A 15,792-nucleotide genomic window follows, 5' to 3' on the forward strand; every position below is an offset into this window, starting at 1 on the left:
GGGGAAGTTCTTTAGGTCTTGCTTACATTGTTTCAATTCCTTTCTTAATTTAGATAAGTTGCCACCAGCGCCATAGGTGTCATGGGGGCGGATGCTGGTGGGGTATCTGCTAGGTGTTCCTGGCCTCTTCCGTCTGTACTGTCCGTCCACGGTGCCTCTGCCCAGTTGGCCGCCGGCTGGCCAGGGCTATAAGGCAGTGGGAGACAGGACAGAGGATCCCAGGCCTTATCTTTTTCTTTTTTACAGGGAAGAGACCTGCGGATCTGCTGGTAGGTGGTGATCAGCAGAGAGTATATTCCCTCTCTTCCTTAAAGGCTGATGCCTGGCCCTGGCTGTTGTGACCCAGTGGACCAAGCACCAGCCCGCGAACCAAGTGTTGCCGGTTCAACTCCCAGTCAGGGCACACGACCAGGCCACACGCCAGGTCCCCAACCGGGGGCACGAGCGAGAGGCAACCACACAGCGATGCCCCTCTCTTCTTTCTCCAAAAACAAACAAACAAACAATCCAAAAAAGCTGAACACACATATAAGACCAGGGCTTGACAAACCCAACATTCATCAGACCCAAATCGGGGCTAGGAGAAAGATTTCCCCTAAATGGGTTCCTTTGGCCAAAGGAAACAACAATAATTTACCATTGTCTGTTCTTCCTTACTTTTGGTCCCCACCCCTAGGCCTAAAATTTCCATTTCCCATCCTCAGCTGATTCCCGTGGTTGAATCCGGCTGTGTTCTCAACCTAACGGACCCGGCGGAGGGGCACTCCACACTCGCTTACTTGCACACAGACCGAGATGCTTCGTTCATCTCCGGCCGCTTCCCTCACAGGACAATGGACCCAGCGGAGGTGCACTCCGGCCATTTCCCTCACAGGACAACGGACCCAGCGGAGGAGCACTCCGGCCGTTTCCCTCACAGGAGAACGGACCCAGTGGAGGTGCACTCCGGCCGTTTCCCTCACGGGACAACGGACCCAGCGGAGGAGCACTCCGGCCGTTTCCCTCACAGGAGAACGGACCCAGCGGAGGTGCACTCCGGCCATTTCCTCACAGGACAACGGACCCAGCGGAGGAGCACTCCGGCCGTTTCCCTCACGGGAGGACGGACCCAGCGGAGGTGCACTCCGGCCGTTTCCCTCACGGGAGAACGGACCCAGCGGAGGAGCACTCCGGCCGTTTCCCTCACAGGAGAACGGACCCAGCGGAGGTGCACTCCGGCCGTTTCCCTCACGGGAGAACGGACCCAGCGGAGGTGCACTCCGGCCGTTCCCTCACAGGACAACGGACCCAGCGGAGGTGCACTCCGGCCGTTTCCCTCACAGGAGAACGGACCCAGCGGAGATGCACTCCGGCCGTTCCCTCACGGGAGAACGGACCCAGCGGAGATGCACTCCGGCCGTTCCCTCACGGGAGAACGGACCCAGCGGAGGTGCACTCCGGCCGTTTCCCTCACGGGAGAACGGACCCAGCGGAGATGCACTCCGGCCGTTCCCTCACAGGAGAACGGACCCAGCGGAGGTGCACTCCAGCCGTTTCCCTCACGGGACAACGGACCCAGCGGAGGTGCACTCCGGCCGTTCCCTAACGGGAGGACGGACCCAGCGGAGGTGCACTCCGGCCATTTCCTCACAGGACAACGGACCCAGCAGAGGTGCATTCCGGCCGTTCCCTAACGGGAGGACGGACCCAGCGGAGATGCACTCCGGCCGTTTCCCTCACGGGACAACGGACCCAGCGGAGGTGCACTCCGGCCGTTCCCTCACGGGACAGCGGACCCAGCGGAGAGGCACTCCACACTCGTACCAGCCACACACGCACAACTCGTACCAGCCACACACACAACTCGTACCAGCCACACGCACAACTCGTACCAGCCACACGCACAATCAGCTTCCCGAGGATGCCCAACCACCAAGGCAGTACTTAAGTCCAATTTTCCTACCTTGGCCCGTGCACGAGGTTGCCTGGTTGCCGCGGTGTTTGCTTTTGTTTCCCCCTGCGTCGATCCACTGCTGTCCCAACAAGAAGTCTCGGGTGTTTCCGGACACTGAGGCGGGTGGGCCCTGGGTCAAGCGGGCCACCCAAAGGCGGGTAGGACGCGTCTCCCCACCTTGGCTCAGAGCCCTTCCCACATACAGGCGGAGGATCCCGGACGAGCCCCCAAATTGTGAGAAACGCTCACAATAAAAACCGGGACACAGGACTTGAGCAGTAAAGCGAGGCCTTTATTCACGAGTCTGCAGAGCCGGGCGCACCCTCATAGCCAGGAGAACATGCGCGCCAAATAGACAAAGGAACCTGGTTTTATAGTCTTAGCTTCCCCACCCTGAAATTGCCACCCTAAAGTGATTATTTTCTCCACCCTAAAATTGCCATTCTAAGGTGAGAGCGATTAGCTTCCCCGCCCTAACGCAACTAGTTTCCCCTCCCCTCTCCTTCTTCCCTGTTTCTCCATGACCGGATACTCAGGAGGTACAATCTAACGCGTTCATCTAAATACCCCTATTGAATATGCTAATACTGTCCACTCCCTTCCCAGAGATCCTTTAATTACATTTGCCCTTAAGACCCTTTAATTACATTTGCCCTTTGTTACCAATGACTTTGCTACTGGTTTGGGAGTCACTATGTCCTTGTTTCTAACAAGACAGATAATATTTTGACCAACAAGAGCATTTTATGATGTAATTAACAGCATTCTTTTCACCTAACTGGTCTCTATTAACCCAGACGTTCTGCTGCTATTCTTCTATGTCGCAAAGAGCAGAACAATTAATTATTTCAAGTGATGTCATTCTCTTTTGTAAAAGATCAGAGGGCTCTTGTGTCTTTCACAACATTCAAAAAATAAAATGAACGCAAATATAGGGATGTGATTTTCAGCCTTCCTATGGAATTTCATATAAGCAACACAGTCCAGTACAGTGTCATGTTTCTTTAGTGATCTCAATAGTAAAAATTCACTAGAAAAAAAATATCATTCAGAATTTATTTCAAGCACTAAGTCCAAGCCCTGACGAGTCTCTCAAATTATCATAAATTTTAGGCTGTAGAACTCACTGGCTAATAAATGCTCTACAAGCCTGCCAAGGAAAACATCACTGTGGGTTGTTCTAATAAGAGCTTGGAAAGAGGAAGATTTTTTAAGCCTATTTGGATCTTCTTATCTGATGGCATTAGGGTATCACCCACCACAGACTTTCCGGAATTCCTCCCACTTCCCTTTCCTGACTACTGATCCATCCTACACAGGCGACACTTTCAGGTTAAAAAACATAAAAAAAACAACTTTGGTTCCTAAAGGAATAAATCGTGGAAGATTTTAAATTGAATAGTAAAATAATGGATTTTATTTTAAATGGACTACTCTTTTTGTTTGTTTGTTTGTTTATTTATTTATTTTTAGAGAGAGGGGAAAGGAGAAAGAGAGGGAGAGAAACATCACTGTGTGGTTGCCTCTCACGCACCCCCAACTGGGGACGTGCCGTGCAACCTAGTCACGTGCCCTAACTGGGAATTGAACCAGCAACACTTGGTTCGCAGGCTGACACTCAATCAATCCATTGAGCCACAGCAGCCAGGGTAAATGCACTACTCTTGGAAGCTCTAGATATTTTCACAAACCAACAGACATCTGAGTTTTCAGCAACATGTTTTTCCTTTAAGCAGATGGAGGGAAATTTATTTTTAAACATCAGATTGACGTGCATCATGCATCTTGGAATTAGTGCCCTGGCCATTATCTACCACGCCCGGATACCTCAGTGTTTTTCTCTTTACCTGCAGATAAAAATGAATAAACTGCAAAAAGCTGCATGAGGCTTGGAACTTCTTTGGTAAGAATTCCAAACCATTGATTATAAAACCGATCATTGATATAACTAAATTGCTACTATTTGTCTACGGTAAAATTAAAATTCATTGGTCAGGTTCGCTTAAGTCAACGGTATTCAGAGATATTATTTCGCTTATACCGCTATGTCTTTTACTGTGTGCTTTATCTTAAAAAACCAATGGCAAGTGTTAAATTGTATATTTGTTCTATAACACAGAAGATCACACATGAGTACTCTAATGAGGTGCTACTAGTAAGGAGATGGATATTAAATACATGGAATGATATCTCCTAGGTAAGAAGTGGAAGAAAACCTGAGTGGAGACGTCAGAACTACCTGAACGATGAAGAGTACTAGTTGGGTCAAACCCTAAAGTAATATGGGACTTGAAAAGATTCAGTAATTTATTTAAAATGTTTCTCTTTTAGTGGTAGAAACAGCTTAGAGATGTGATCCAAGACTGACCAGTATTTTAAATGTAGGAGCAGTTGACAAGCCCTTAAACTTCACATCTAGTAACGAAGACGAACAGTTTAACAGTAAGAGAATAGACTTGGTTTAGCAAAAACAGAAGGAAAAAACCACTTTAGAAGAGGCGACAAAATAAGACAACAGATGGCACAACAAGAAACAGCTGTCACTACCGAGGTGAGAGGAACCTGACAGTCGAAACAAATCTCACCTTCGCATAGCTCTGTTTTAGACACAGGAGTATAAAATGCACCATCTATGAAATAATTTTCATTTAAATGGCTAGTACCTAGTGATAATTATGGTAAAAAAACGTTGCTTAGTTAAAAACAACAACAAAAATGTCTTTTGTGTCTCCTTTCTCTTATATGGAGAACTGGATGCAGAATTTTAGGACAAGTCATGACCAGGTAGAAGCTACGGTAGCTTCTCTTCCCTGCAGTAGAGATGTTTGCTGGCAGATAATCCAAAAAAGAAACAAATGTTGCTGCTGAAAACTTGCCTCTATTTTTCTTCTAAGTAATGACAATCTTTTAGCTCCATTTCCCGTGATCAGTTTCCCCTTTCTTCTTGGCTCTGCCTTCAAGCAATCTAAATTCTCCTAGATGTTCAGACAGACAGAGAGAGGGGAAGGAGCGGGAATCACTGGAAACAAGTGTTCATCTAGATGGCTCTTTATTTCATAAAGAAAAAGTTATAATCTGTGTAGTTCTCAGAAATTCTGAATATGAATTTATGCACTATGAAATTTAAAAATTCTTACTTAAATACAGCCACAGTAAAAATGAGATTTCAGTAAGGATCTAAATGCCCAGTCAGGGTATAAACAAATAGTTCTTTTCCCTCCTTGATGGAAACTATGCTATGATTCTTTTCATGCATTTGTACCTTTATAGTTGCAAGACCACCTTCCAAATCTAGGAAAACACCAAAGAGAACTTGGAAATGAGAATGACATTGCTGGTCTGAGGTGGTTTGAGGTGGTCTAAGGTGAGGAACCCTTGTAAATTCAACTGAGTACAGGGTATATTCTGGTGATTTACACTAGAGAAGGAATGTTGGTAGAAGTTCAACAGGGAGTTAAGTGCCTAAACATATGACGAGGACAGCACTTGCTATAATCTAGAGACAGGATTTATGGGTGATGGTGCCCCCTGTCCAGACCACGAACAATAGTAGAACTCCCTAGGCTCAGAGTTAACTGAAGAAACGGGGTATTCATCCATAACCATAGGCTAATCAATGCATTTTAGACAAAAGAAGAGGGGGCAATAGATTAAGGTAGATTTTCAACCATCAATGCCATTGAGACCTCTGGTTGGGACAAACGAAGCAAATGGAAGACAACTGCCTGAGCCAGATGACAAAACCACAGCAGAATAAGGATGTAAATACTTTCCTTTCCAGAAGGACAAAGGTTCCGGGCAGGACACAGCCCTGCTAAATGGCTACAAGAGCAAAAATGGAGTTCAGGCCATGGGCAGAGGGGCACCTTGGACACCCATAGAAAAGATTACAAATTGTGAGCTCACATGACTAGACTTAGCAATCGTTCTAGTAGGAAAGGAATTTAAACAGCACCAAGAGAAATGGTTCATATGACGAGATCTAAGCATTAGGCATGTGAAAATATCTAGCAGATGAGTGAGGGGCTATCTGCCTGCTCTAATCTCCCTGATTCAACACTGACCCCATTGCAATCAGTCACGGGCTGTGCTTGGGGACTTTACCTCCTGTGTTAAATGGTCACTTTCAGTTTGTCCTACCCATGCTCCTTGCCCTGGATTGTCTTGCCCCTCGATTCCCACCCATTTTGGTTGAGTGCTTACACTCCTTCAATAGATGCCAGAGTCAGTGCTCAGTAGCTTAGAGATAAGAAACTTTGTGGGTCTTCTCCACTCTCCACTCTTCCACCACCCCAGTTCTTTCAACCCTCAGTGTGAGCAAAACTTGGACATATCTGCACAAACCGAAGAATGAAGGCAATGTTAATTAGTACTTTCCACCAGCCGAAGTTACTCACTTCCTCATTTAAAAGCACACGGCATCTGGTTGTATGTATCTTCGTTATTTTCAGTCCTTTCTGGAACAAGTAGGAGGTAAATAAAGATTTCTTGTGATCTGAAAGCAGACCCAGAGCTGTTTTATTTTTCGTTAATATCTGTGGAGTTTTAAGTAGTTTCTATTCAGAGAGAGAGAGAGAGAGAGAAGTATGGGAGGAATGGAGGGAAGGAGAGAGAGACTGAGTTCTACTACAAGAGCTAACTTAGCAGGAGAGGCGTCCCCTTTGAGGCCACTACCCATGAGCAGAGGAATGAACAAACTGGGAGTAAATAAGAGTCAGGTCAGAATGAAGATGCAGCAGCAAGGGCCGCCGGGGAAGAGGATCTGTGTATTTCAGACTAAAGTAACTACTGTGCAGGTGAAATAATCACGGCCGGGAACATGAAGCAAGACGTTAGCATCTTGGCCCTCATTATTTTCATTTCTCACAGCTTCTCACTCCCACTCACAGCATAAAAATGAGAGCTGAGACCGTTGTCTGGGTGATTCAAGAAAAAGGAAAATAAAACTCAATTGCTTATATATTACATTGGTGTTGGAGATGTTTTTTGGCTTGCCTCCTTGATCGCAATGATCTATCCTGCAATCCAAGGACTAAATTCGGCTTTGTTATAACACAAGTGGTGTTATTTTGCAAAAATGTTTGTGCCATTTTAAATGAAATGCTACTGGTGTCTTTGCCTTTAGCCTCGTGGAAATCAGTCTGATCACAGGAAAGGAGGCATCGGCTCCTGACTTACATCCCCTTTTTTTCATTTCTGAAGTTCCCTTTCACGTCCGATGTGGGTGCCAGAAGAGCTACTCTCTTTCCAGGTTAGCTAGTTTAAACATATGTGAAGAAAAGGTCTGGCAATGTTCTGTGAAAATATTCCATAGCAATGGGAAATTTTTACTAACTTGGAAGGATATCCACAAAAATAATAACAAAATAATAATGTCTATCTATCCATCTATCTCACCTGTTTATATAGTGGTATTAGAGAGATGATCACTTTGTACACATTTCTATTTTGCTTGAATTTTCAGAAACATATTATTTGGATAATTTGAGAAAATTAAGCTATTTAAGTGTGGGGGAAATTTTAGATAGCTACGTAACATGTTTTTGTTTAATCTCATTGACAGAATACTAAAAATAATCACTATAGTTTTGAAAAAAATTGTTGTTCTCAAAGTGCAGAAAGCTTACTCATTTTCCATTTGGACTTATTTCTTTTAGCCCATGTGGGTAAAAAAGGAATGATACAATCTCTACATTTCCTAGGCATCACATTTTCTATGTTAAATTATTACATAGATAACTCGCAATAAAGAAACGGACTCATATGTCCTCTCTTAAACCAGAAACAAAAGCTACTTGGGACTTCAAAGTGCTGATTGTCCTTGAAACGCGAAGGGAGTGTCTCATGTTCTGTCTCAATGACGTGACCCCCGCTTAGAAGCTATTTTGGATAACAGGAAATAGTTTTCTTTATCAAATACATAAAAGCTCATGTTAACATGTTGCTAGTTACGTACGGGCAACTCTGCGAGGAAGAAATACACACAGCGCTCCCGTCCAGTGGTCTGCGTTTAGGCTGGTTCAACACTGCCCTTCTAAAACCATTTTTGAGGCATCCATAACTGAGCTAATTAAAACCAATTATAGGTTGAAATTACCCATATCTTTCTGGGCAGAAAGGTTCTTTTTATATTTTGGAACATAGAAACAATTTTCCTTTCCTAAATGCAGATGCTTATAAAGAAAATTTTATAGTTGTGACAATGGCTCAGGGATTTTACTAATTTAAAAAGTATTTTTAAAAAATTATTCTTTGAGTTATATATGTTCATTAGAGTAATGCTCGGTTTTAAATAAAATTAGCAGAGTATGCTATTCAAATGGTCCACACCTTCCCCATACTAAAGTTAAAACATGAAGTTCTGAAAAGTAGTAATTAACAATTGCTACTCCTCGGCGTCTTAGACATGGAGCAAGAGCCAAGTTTCCCTAGGCTAATGAAAAATAGGTTAACGTTACAACTCTGTGCATAAGTCCACCCTGGATGCACGGTGGGGAAGGAAGTGAGCATCCCTCAACCGTCCATCTTCACAGCCTGTGGCTTGGCAATGCTTGGAGAGAAGGAGCCATGGGCAGTTGTCTACAACCCAAGGGCCCATCGGGACTGCGGCAAGAGGAGGCACTAGCTCATTAGCAGTTGTGTCAGAGTGTGGCCTTAGCTCCTGAAACCTGGAGTGAGGATTCATGTTCGGGAGGGCCAGGGCCCCAGCCAGAGCACAAGCACAGAGGCTGTCAGCGGGGCTCCTGGGGCTGCCTGTCCTGAGCCCAGGGGGAACCTCAACCAATTTCCAAAGCAGCTTCTGCCCCTTGTCCAGAGTGACTCATTGCAAAATTCTTCAATCACGGTTCCAACCTGGTCCCTGGCTTTGATGTCCCTGAAGGACCAAGACACAATGATTGGTTTCAGAGTTAGCTCCTTTGTGTTTACCACAATTATCTGGAACATCAGAGGTGATCAATTTATGTTAGTTGTAGAATTGGAAGATCATCTGAATCGCCACCCATTCCCACATTTCACAAACAAAAGATCACACAAATGCAAAGAAACTAATCATTTGCATGGAAAAGTTTTCAAACGAAGAAGCATCCTTGAGGACAGGATTATGTTTTCAGCTATAGCCTAATAATCAATAGTTGGTAGTTCAAGTGACTACAGCATATTAGCAATACCTATAAAAAATTTTTGTAATAACACTATTGAAGCAGTTAAAATGGGAAGTGATGAGCTAAAGATCTCTCTCTCTCATCTTTCCATCTCTATATTTCTCTTCAAAGGCACACTGTGAAAAGGGTAAGTTTACAAACCTAATATTTATTCAAAACAAACATTCAGTGAACTTTTACCGCCTTTTGCTAAGTTGAAAAAGACATTGGGGACTTTGGTCAAGATGGTGGCATAGGCAGACATGACTTGCCTCTTCGCATAACCACATCAAAATTACAACTAAAATATAGAACAACCATTACTCATAACTGTCAGAAATAAGTTGAATGGAAGTCTGACAACAACCAAATTAAAGAAACCACATCCATCCAGACTGGTAGGAGGGGTGTAGAAGTGGAGGATAAAAATTCAGAGCAGTGAGTCCCAGGGCCCCCAGCCCATGGTTCCAGTGCCAGGAATGTAAGTCCCCAGAACTTCTGGCTACAAAAACCAGCAGGGATTGAGTCAGTAGAAGAAACTTTTGGAGCCCCAAGCAGTTCCTCTTAAAGAATCCACACACAGACTCACCTACTCAGATTCACTCGCTCTGAGCTCCAGCACTGGGGTAACAATTGAAAGGCACCAGTGATATACGGGGAGAAACTGAAGTGTCTGGCATCAAGGCGAGCAGAGGCCGTTGTCGCTTTTCTAAACCCTCCCCTCACAGAGCCAGCAAGCTGGTGCCATATCTGAAACTCCATCAACCTGGCTAACACTGTTTGACCCGCCTTGAAGATCCTCAGATACTCAACCCCACCCAACTTACAAGCCCACCCAAGCTGCTTTTCCACATAGATGGCTGGTCTTGGCTCAGGCTTCACAACTTCCTGAATCCTATCAAACAAGCAACAGCTGGCTTCAGTGAGCTCCAGGCCTGGCACTAGCAGCAGCCAGCTTAGATTCACAGCTTGGCTTTGCCTGGGAATCTCCAAGCCCAGCACAAGTAGCAGCCATCTCAGATTGCTTTATAGCTCAGGTGGGGTGTCCAAGGAAAAACACAGATTGGGGCTGACCTTGGTCTGTACCACCTAGGAAACCCCAGGGCCAGCACACCCAGTGGACGGCTACAGACCATGTCAGGGCACCACCACCCTGCCCCTGCATAGCTGATCCTCCACAGAGGCCAAAGGTTGGTGGTCAGTGGTCACAGCCAATCCTGCAGCTGACTGGCCTGGGTAAATCCCTCCCATTGATCTGCCAACAGCAATCAAGGCTCAACTACAAGAGGAGGGTGTACACAGCCCACACAAAGAGTGCACTTCAAGTACCCAGCCTGGGTGATAGGGGAGGCTGTGCTACTGGGCCCTACAGGACACTTACTACATTAGACCACACTACCAAGAGACAGTGTCAAAGAAGCTCTACCTAATACATAGAAATAAACACAGGGAGGCTGCCAAAATGAGGAGACAAAGAAACACTGCTCAAATGAAATAACAGATCAAAACTCCAGAAAAAGAGCTACACAAAATAGAGATAAACAATCTGTCAGATGCAGGGTTCAAATTGCTGGTTATAAGGAGGCTCAAGGAACTTAGTGAGGACCTCAGCAGCATAAAAAAGATCCAGCCAGAAATGAAGGATACGTCGTCGTCGGCAGCCGTCCGTCTCGAGAGACGATGGTGTAGCTTCTTAAGGGTCTATCTGCACCGCCGAGAATGGCTGTGCAGTCCGACTCAGGAGTGACATGGTATCTGTCTCCTCCCGTGTTGAATCGACATCTTGCGATGACGCTGAAGCTACAGAGCCTGGGCAGGGTAATATGGAGGGTCTGCTGTTGCCCATGCAGCAGACCCCCCCTCTCTTCGCAGCTGAAGGGTCCAAGGGAAAGACGGAGTCGATACAGCTTGGGTTCAGGTGCGCCGCAGGAGTTGCCGGTGTTGACTACAATGTCAAACCGCCTTAGGGACTCCGGCTCCGGATTTTCTGTCGGGGTTTACTCCCTTAGCCTTTCCCCTGAAGAGGTATGCCGCAAGGCAGCGGAGGTTTTTTTGGAGTCAGAGTTTTCCTTCTCTGAATGAAGGATACACTAATTGAAATAAAGAACTATTTACATAGAAACAACCGTAGAGTGGATGAAGCCAACAATCAAATCAATGATTTGGAACATAAGGAACCAAAAACAACCAATAAGAACAACTAGAAGAAGAAAATAATCCAAAAAAAATGAGGATAATATAAGCAGCCTCTGGGACAACTTCAAGAGGTCCAACATTTGCATGATAGGGGTGCCAGAAGGAGAAGAGAAAAAGTAAGAAATTGAAAATCTACTTGAAAAAATAATGAAAGAGAACTTCCCTGATTTGGTGAAGGAAATAGACCTGCAAGTCCAGGTAGCACAGAGAGTCCCAAACAGAATATATGCAAAGAGGCCCACTCCAAGACACATTGTAATTAAAATGCCAAAGGTTAAAGATAAAGAGAGAATCTTAAAAGCAGCAAGAGAAAAGAAGTTAGTTCCCTACAAGGGCGTTCCCATAACACTGTCGGCTGACTTCTCAAAAGAAACTACAGACTAGAAAGGATTGGCAAGAAATATTCAAAGTCATGAAAAGCAAGGACCTACAGCCAAGATTGCTCTACCTAGCAAAACTTACGTAGAATCAAAAGGCAGAGAAAGAGCTTCTTAGTCAAGAAAAAACTAAGGATTTTATCATCACCAAACTATTATTATATGAAACGTTAAAGGGACTTATTTATGAAAAAGACAATCAAAACTACAAACAATAAAATGGCAAAAAATATATATTTATCAACAATTGAATCTAAAAAACAAACTAAGCAAACAAGAAGGACAGAGACAGAACCATGGATATGGAGAAGATCTTATGGTTGCCAGATGGGAGGCGGTGTGGGGGAATGGGTGAAGAGGTCAGGAGATTAAGAAGTACTAATAGGTAGTTGCAGAACAGTCATGGGGATGTAAAGTACAGTATAGGAAATGGAGTAGCCAATGAACTTATACGCATGACCCATGGACGTGAACCATGGTGTGGGGATTGCCTGAAGGAGTGGGTGGTGCTGGGTGGAGGGGGGGCAAAGGGGAAAAATCAGGACAACTATAATAGCATATTTCATAACGTATAATTTTTAAAAAGACATTGGGATGCCCTCAACAACTCCAAGTATTTATAATAAGTGTTCTAATTAGAGCTGAATACAAAGTGCTCAATTTTTTATAAATTAAACACACACTAAATATCAACCTTGTTTTTCAACTCAGAAAAGAGCTAACAAGGGAATTCTTATTAATGAGCCATGTAATTTTACCATGAGGAGAAAATTACATAAAGTTTTATAATTCTGAAGAGAATCAGATAATATAGTTTTATTTTGCCTTAATTAAATGCATGATCATGTTTAGGTCACTTCATCTTTAATCATTTAATCTCAATTACTCATCTTTAAAGATCAGAGTTATGCAAGTTGATCTCTTAAGATTTTTTTCCTCAAAAATTATGAGATCTTCTAAGGCCTTAAGAACATTTAGATTTCAATCATTAAATGTCACCTAGGAAATCTAAAAATTGCAGATATTTTTATAGGTAATGTTAAATAGCCAAAGTTGGATTTTTAATATAATTAGCCAGCTTCCAAATATCTATAGATATTTAGTGAAGTTTTATGTGACCATTGCTATCATCATATTAAACTTATACAAGTATCTTCAAGACTCAATAATATCATGAAACTGTTGTTTTTAAAAGTATAAAGTATCAAAAGAAGAAAATATACAAAGCTTTAAAATATACCAAAAATAGCATTCCTTCATTGTTTGCCTGATTATTATTATAGTGGTGAGAGTTATTATTTTGAAAAGCAGCCATTTTATCACAGGGTAAGACATGTATTTTATAGAAAAGACTTTCTAATACCAAATAGAAAGCATTGAAGAGTGCTATTTATATACATATTTCCAGCCTTGTTTAAACTAAATGCTTTATATTAATTTATTAAATTTATCAATTATACATAATGCCTACCTGCTATTATATGATTATGTAAATTGAAAACTAACATTTGAATGCAAAATGACCTCAGAATATCTGATTCTTATTGCACGGGACCCAGGAACTTGGCAATGCATTCAGAACTAAAAGTTTTCACACCTTTTGACTGTAAACACAAAAGCAGTGCGCTCTTTAGGGGTTTTTCAAAACCTCACTGAATAAAATAATGTCAAAAGACAAAAATTTCCACTAAATCTTTTTGTATGCCATGCATCCTATTTCTTACAAAATTGACTATAATGCTATTAATTGTAGGGACAAAGAAATTAAAGGGATATAATTAGCATAAATATATCCAGAAATAAGAAAACTATTTGCTAATTTCTCATCATGATGATTCAGTATGACCTAAATGTTTTAGGTAGAGAACTAGAAATTGAATAATTAATATTCAAAATGTCCTCTCTCATTTTATGAAATGCATTGGCAAGCTTCAATTTACTAAGTGGCCATGAATTCTTTTTTGTGCTAAGTTATTTTGAACCCAGAAAAACAAGGTGGTATACGATGGGAAGTCTCCCAGGTCCCCAGTGCTGAACTCACAGAGCAGTTGATTGACTAGGAGCTTCCAGAGTTCAAGGCCTAGTAGCTTCACGCTCTGGTCAAGGGAGTGTAGAGCTGAGGATGACGGAGATCCCTCCTCTTGCTTGTCTTTTATACAACATTGATTCCAGGTACAGTTTTGAAATAACTATGGGCTGTCGTAGATGTTTAGCTTCTCCTCTTCATCCTTTCCACCTCTTAATTTCTCTTTTGTGATGGCCATAAAGTCCTCAGGGTTCGAAGTCCTCCAAAGCCTCATCTCTTACCAGCGCTGCCTTTACAACTCAGAACAGAGCTCCAAGTGTTTGACTAGAGCATTACACGTGGCTTGGCATTCAGGTGGGCCCCACACATAGCTTAATGCTCTCCTGTATATTAATTATATATATTCTTACTAATTATTAAACAAGGCAGAGAAGGAAAACTCTGACTCCAAAAAACCTCCGCTGCCTTGCGGCATACCTCTTCAGGGGAAAGGCTAAGGGAGTAAACCCCGACAGAAAATCCGGAGCCGGAGTCCCTAAGGCGGTTTGATGTTGTAGTCAACACCGGCAACTCCTGCGGCGCACCTGAAGCCAAGCTGTATTGACTCCGTCTTTCCCTTGGACCCTTCAGCTGCGAAGAGAGGGGGGGTCTGCTGCATGGGCAACAGCAGACCCTCCATATCACCCTGCCCAGGCTCTGTAGCTTCAGCTTCACTGGAGAGGACACTCCAGCGTCATCACAAGATGTCGATGCAACACGGGAGGAGACAGATACCGTGTCACTCCCGAGTTGGACTGCACAGCCATTCTTGGCGGTGCAGATAGACTCTTAAGAAGCTACACCATCGTCTCTGGAGACGGATGGCTGCCGACGGATTAAACAAGGGGCCCATATTTTCATTTTGTGGTTGGCCCTGAAAACTATATAGCCAATCTTGCCTCTTATCCATAATTATTCAGAGATCATTAGCAAATACACAAAAGAATAGCCTTGAAGGAATATGCACTGATGCATGAATGTCGAGTTACCCTCAATTCTCTCAGATATTGCAGTTTCTCAAAATATTCACCTATGACCTTGGCTTTTCACTTCCCTGCATTAGAACTTTATTTCATCTGCAAAATAAGAACATTAAATTATGAACTATAATTTCCCTTCTAATCTTAACAACTACATAAAACTAAGGACCAGAGCTTTTAAGAGTAAGGTTTTTTGAGCTGAGGCAAGGTAAAAGATTACATGAAAATAACTTAGACCTTTAAATGGTCTGCTACCCTGGTCAACTTACTTAATTACAACTATGTGTTTTTGTGGGAATTTAATTTATTCGTTAAACATATATTTACCCATCAGCATATCTATCACCCCGTTTACAAATTCCTGTTACTTATCATTCTCACTCTAGTAGACTACAGCCCCGGGAGGACAGCAAGTCTGTGTATAAATCGTGTTTATATCTGTAGTCAGAGAATCTGGACACAGATGCTCAAAAAATATTTGTTAAATGTAAGAATACACAACTAAATGAACTGAGTACCTAGTAAATGTCAGTTTTTGTTCAGTCAGTACTGGATATCCACAGTTGAATAAGACAAGACCTCTACCCTCAAGATTCTAATAGTCTAATAGGACACAGAAGAAAAAGGAAAAACAAATGCTTACAGACTGATGTAACCAATAGTTGAAAAGAAGCATGTTGAAATAGAATGCAAAGGAGGGATTCTTTCCCTTTGGCTGGTGGTACTGGGAAAGGCAATGTTTGAGTCCAGGATTGGAGCTGGGTCAAGCCCAGGTAAATAAAACAGAGATAGACAGGAAGTGAGATCAAAGTTAGATTAAGGGGAATTTAGTTCAGGGTTAATGGAACACATAATCTAGGAAGAGTGGTCAGAAAGGAAGATTAATAGGAGCGAGGTAATAAAAATCCTTCTTGCATAATGAGTTTATCTTGAAGGTTAGGATGAGTCATTTTAACAGGAAAAGGACAGAGTGGGAGTTGTATTTGGAAAAAGCTATCTCTTGTAACAATATCGAGGGTACAGTCCAGTTTTAACTCCCAGGTTTCTGGGTAAAATGTCCACATTTTTCTACTCAATATTGAAGCAATAACTACATCAA

General features: G+C 43.0%; 1 protein-coding gene across 1 annotated transcript in view; it reads right to left on the reverse strand.

Moving 5' to 3' along the window:
• SYNE1 (spectrin repeat containing nuclear envelope protein 1) overlaps nt 1–15,792 on the reverse strand; it is a 423,836-nt gene that overhangs the window by 390,314 nt on the left and 17,730 nt on the right. The gene's annotated exons all lie outside the window — the stretch shown is intronic.

This window comes from Furipterus horrens, unplaced genomic scaffold, assembly GCF_987537825.1.
Source record: "Furipterus horrens unplaced genomic scaffold, mFurHor1.1.pri manual_scaffold_6, whole genome shotgun sequence".
NCBI classification, from domain to species: Eukaryota; Metazoa; Chordata; class Mammalia; order Chiroptera; family Furipteridae; genus Furipterus; species Furipterus horrens.